Source organism: Pieris brassicae, unplaced genomic scaffold (assembly GCF_905147105.1).
Source record: "Pieris brassicae unplaced genomic scaffold, ilPieBrab1.1, whole genome shotgun sequence".
Lineage (NCBI taxonomy): Eukaryota > Metazoa > Arthropoda > Insecta > Lepidoptera > Pieridae > Pieris > Pieris brassicae.
The window spans coordinates 12,501-17,500 of record NW_025575888.1 but is presented as its reverse complement, the minus strand read 5'-3'; the positions used below and the strand labels follow the sequence as shown (position 1 = coordinate 17,500).

At 46.0% G+C, this 5,000-nt stretch overlaps 2 non-coding genes across 2 annotated transcripts; both read right to left on the bottom strand.

Moving 5' to 3' along the window:
* Positions 1-408: 408 nt before the first annotated feature.
* LOC123719148 lies at positions 409-565 on the bottom strand. The gene has a single exon (XR_006755213.1). It is a non-coding gene; the product is annotated as a 5.8S ribosomal RNA (ribosomal RNA).
* A 351-nt stretch (positions 566-916) lies between these two features.
* Positions 917-2,822, bottom strand: LOC123719150. Its single transcript, XR_006755215.1, has one exon. It is a non-coding gene; the product is annotated as a small subunit ribosomal RNA (ribosomal RNA).
* Positions 2,823-5,000: the final 2,178 nt, after the last annotated feature.

Sequence of the window (5,000 nt, the reverse complement as noted above, 5' to 3'; positions counted from 1 at the left end):
CGCGACAGCGTCGAGACACGTCGACGCGCGCACCGGCGCCGACCGTCGCGCGATCGCCATGCGGGACCGGGACGATGCGAGCAAACACGCGCGACGCGTAAACGCGAACGTCGTTGTCGTCGTTGTCGTTGTCGTTGCGTAAAGACTCGACGCGCACCCGTGCCGCGGGAGACACGGTGCGGCGGGGAGAATTTATTTGTGCGACAAAAGTATCGTATAGACGTGGCTTAACACGGCCAATACGGATGACGAGTCGTAATCGAACATATATTCGAACGGATCGTTCGGCCGCTCGGCGGCCTAGCGAAACCGTCAATTGCACGCGCGACAGAGATGCGGCGCTACGACCGGAGTCGCAGCGATCGCCGCTCGTCACGCGAACAGTGTGGCTTTTTGTTTTTATGCAGCCGGCCCTCAGACAGGAGTGGTCCTGGATATTTCTCCACGGACCGCAATGTGCGTTCGAAATGTCGATGTTCAAATGTGTCCTGCAGTTCACACTATGACGCGCAGTTAACTGCGTTCTTCATCGACCCGCGAGCCAAGTGATCCACCGTTCAGGGTAATCGTTTTGTTTTTGTGTGTGTTTTTGTATGAGAAAATATAAAAGGTGCGAAAAAATTAAACAAAAAAATTTGAAAATAATACTTATCATTAACGTGTACGACAAATGAAAAGAAAGAAAATCTCTTTTATTTGCGTGGTTGTACACAAAAATTAAAATATTATTTCAAAGTATCAATAGGCGATAGCGAACGCTAATCAAAGCGTGTCGCAACGCACACGTCGCGAATCGACGAGAGAGAGTCAACCGTCTCGGATTCGATTTTGATTCGTATCATTCACGTGTTTTTTGTATTTTTTTCTTTTTTTGCGAGTCTTTGACAACAACAAAACAAAAAGAAAAAACCAACGTTAATGATCCTTCCGCAGGTTCCCCTACGGAAACCTTGTTACGACTTTTACTTCCTCTAAATGATCAAGTTTGGTCAACTTCCCAGCAACGCCGACGGCCGTGAGGCCACCGCGTGTCGGTCCGAAGACCTCACTAAATCATTCAATCGGTAGTAGCGACGGGCGGTGTGTACAAAGGGCAGGGACGTAATCAACGCGAGCTTATGACTCGCGCTTACTAGGAATTCCTCGTTTATGGGGGATAATTGCAAACCCCAATCCCCAGCACGAAGGAGTTTCAACGGGTTGCCCGGGCCTCTAGGCCAGGGAGAACATGTTGATTCCTTCAGTGTAGCGCGCGTGCGGCCCAGGACATCTAAGGGCATCACAGACCTGTTATTGCTCAATCTCGTGCGGCTCGAAGCCGCCGGTCCCTCTAAGAAGAATTTTAATACGTCGCCAGTGAGTTGCGCTCCCCGAGAGTCGCGCACACCTTGAATGACGACGCCTATTTAGCAGGCTAGAGTCTCGTTCGTTACCGGAATTAACCAGACAAATCGCTCCACCAACTAAGAACGGCCATGCACCACCACCCACCGAATCAAGAAAGAGCTGTTAATCTGTCAATCCTTCCGGTGTCCGGGCCTGGTGAGATTTCCCGTGTTGAGTCAAATTAAGCCGCAGGCTCCACTCCTGGTGGTGCCCTTCCGTCAATTCCTTTAAGTTTCAGCTTTGCAACCATACTCCCCCCGGAGTCCAAAATCTTTGGTTTCCCGGAAGCTGCCCGCCGAGCCATTGTAGTAACGTCGGCGGATCGCTAGATGACATATTTACGGTTAGAACTAGGGCGGTATCTAATCGCCTTCGAACCTCTAACTTTCGTTCTTGATTGATGAAAACACCTTTGGCAAATGCTTTCGCTGATGTTCGTCTTGCGACGATCCAAGAATTTCACCTCTAACGTCGCAATACGAATGCCCCCAGTTATCCCTATTAATCATTACCTCGGAGTTCTGAAAACCAACAAAATAGAACCGAGATCATATTCTATTATTCCATGCACGAAATATTCAAGCGGCATTTTGAGCCCGCTTTGAGCACTCTAATTTGTTCAAAGTAAAATTGTCGGCCCACCTCGACACTCACCGAAGAGCACCGCGATAGGATTTTGATATTGAACCGGCGTTTTACCGCCGGCTCACCGACGATATGCTCCGCAGACGTGTCAGTATCACCGCGGATGCGGTGCACCGACAGCGCGGCGCACAAATGCAACTACGAGCTTTTTAACCGCAACAATTTTAGTATACGCTATTGGAGCTGGAATTACCGCGGCTGCTGGCACCAGACTTGCCCTCCAATTGTTCCTCGTTAAAATATTTAAAGTGTACTCATTCCGATTACGAGGCCTCGTAAGAGTCCCGTATCGTTATTTTTCGTCACTACCTCCCCGTGCCGGGAGTGGGTAATTTGCGCGCCTGCTGCCTTCCTTGGATGTGGTAGCCGTTTCTCAGGCTCCCTCTCCGGAATCGAACCCTGATTCCCCGTTACCCGTGACAACCATGGTAGTCGCAGAAACTACCATCGAAAGTTGATAAGGCAGACATTTGAAAGATGCGTCGCCGGTACTGGACCGTGCGATCGGCAAAAGTTATCCAGATTCATCAAAATTAACGACTTCGGACGCATGGCCCTCCGCCGATTGGTTTTGATCTAATAAAAGCACTCATCCCATCACTGGTCAGAGTTCTGATTGCATGTATTAGCTCTAGAATTACCACAGTTATCCAAGTAACTGAGTAAGATCTAAGGAACCAAAACTGATATATTGAGCCATTCGCGGTATCGCCTTAATACGGCTTGCACTGAGACATGCATGGCTTAATCTTTGAGACAAGCATATAACTACTGGCAGGATCAACCAGGGAGCTGCTTACGCAAACGACACGCCTACACCGCGGTCACGCGGCTTCGGCGAGCCGCTGGCTCGGCGGCGTCGAGGGGCGCGCGCTTGCGCGCGCGCCTTCTCGACACGCGTGAACGTAACGCGTCGAATTTGCACGCGACGCGACGTTCGCGCTTCATATCGATAGACTAACTTTGACCGGTCTACGAGCGGCCGTCCCGTCACGATCTCGCAACGAGGTGATGTACAACGATGCTCGACCACTGTGAGGGACATAAAACTGCAACGAACACGACCCCGCGGGCGGGAATCGATGTTGTGACAATTTGAAAATTGAACATTCATCTAAACGCAACTTCTCAATTTTTATTCAATACGTTATTGTAAACATATTAAAACTCGGCTGGCAATTACATGCGCACACACACGCATGATTCGCACTAGATACGATCAACGCCCGGAGCTTGAGGGATAAATTCCAACACGACGCTGCGCACACCGTTTCGACGATGGGCGCGTGTGCGTCCTCTTTTATACATTCTTTCCATATACGGTCGCCGTGGCGACCGCGCACGTGTCGAACACGCTAGGCGCCCTGCGTTGAGGTGTGCCTAGAAGCGTATTCTTTTAACATCACAGATAACACCGGGGGAGACGGTCCCAAATCTTGGTCGATTGGTAACATCACCATACGGTCTGCGAACGCGGTGCTATAATATAATTTTATATTATATTATATAAAATATGAGGAGGAGTAGTATGTATATTCTTTGTTATTTTGTGTTGACACAAGAGAGATATATAAAATGTACTATACACCACACACACAGAGAGAGAGAGAGCTGGGAAAGATCTCGGCGGTCTCGCATTCGAAATACGAATTTGATATAATTTCCTCCGAAAATCCATACCCATATCTATATCATCCATGCGCGAATATATGTATATAATATTCTCACACTTCGCACAAACACAAAAACAAGAACACATTCTCTCTCGTCCGTCGTTCGTGTCTATTTGAGACGAACGACGCGCGGCAACGAGAACGAGTCGACGCTGTGCGCACGACTGTTTCGCTCCACATCTATACCGAGAGCAATAGTCCGCGTCGGCATTGGAGCGGACGTCGAATGTTTCTCGTAGAGCGAGCGAGAGAGAGACGATTTTTCATTTTATTATGTATGTGTATTGGCGTGCAGTAGTAGCACGTAGTAGTACTAGTAGTAGTAGTAAAAAAATATTATTATTTATTTTATTGACTGATATGATTTTGTTTGTTTTCTTTTTTTTGCATAGACATTTGTATTGATAGATATGTTTCTCGTTGAAGCTCGCAGCACACGCTCAGAGAAATGGCAATGTGGGTTTATTTGAAGAAAAAAAAAAAAAAAAAAAAAACAATTAATTTATTAATAATATGTATGTATGTATGTATGTATGTATGTATGTATAATAATGAATTATAATAATTATTCCGATGCAACGTCAGAGGAAAATGTTTCTCGTACAGGTGCGGCGCGCGACGGCCGGCCGCTCGACAGTTTCGCGCCGAATGTTTCTCGTTGAAGCTCGCAGCACACGCTCAGAGAAATGGCAATGTGGGTTTATTTGAAGAAAAGAAAAAACAAAAAAAACAATTATATTTATTAATAATATGTATGTATGTATGTATGTATGTATGTATGTATGTATAATAATGAATTATAATAATTATTCCGATGCAACGTCAGAGGAAAATGTTTCTCGTACAGGTGCGGCGCGCGACGGCCGGCCGCTCGACAGTTTCGCGCCGAATGTTTCTCGTTGAAGCTCGCAGCACACGCTCAGAGAAATGGCAATGTGGGTTTATTTGAAGAAAAGAAAAAACAAAAAAAACAATTATATTTATTAATAATATGTATGTATGTATGTATGTATGTATGTATGTATGTATGTATGTATGTATGTATAGTAATGAATTATAATAATTATTCCGATGCAACGTCAGAGGAAAATGTTTCTCGTACAGGTGCGGCGCGCGACGGCCGGCCGCTCGACAGTTTCGCGCCGAATGTTTCTCGTTGAAGCTCGCAGCACACGCTCAGAGAAATGGCAATGTGGGTTTATTTGAAGAAAAAAAAAAAAAAAAAAAAAAACAATTAATTTATTAATAATATGTATGTATGTATGTATGTATGTATGTATGTATAATAATGAATTA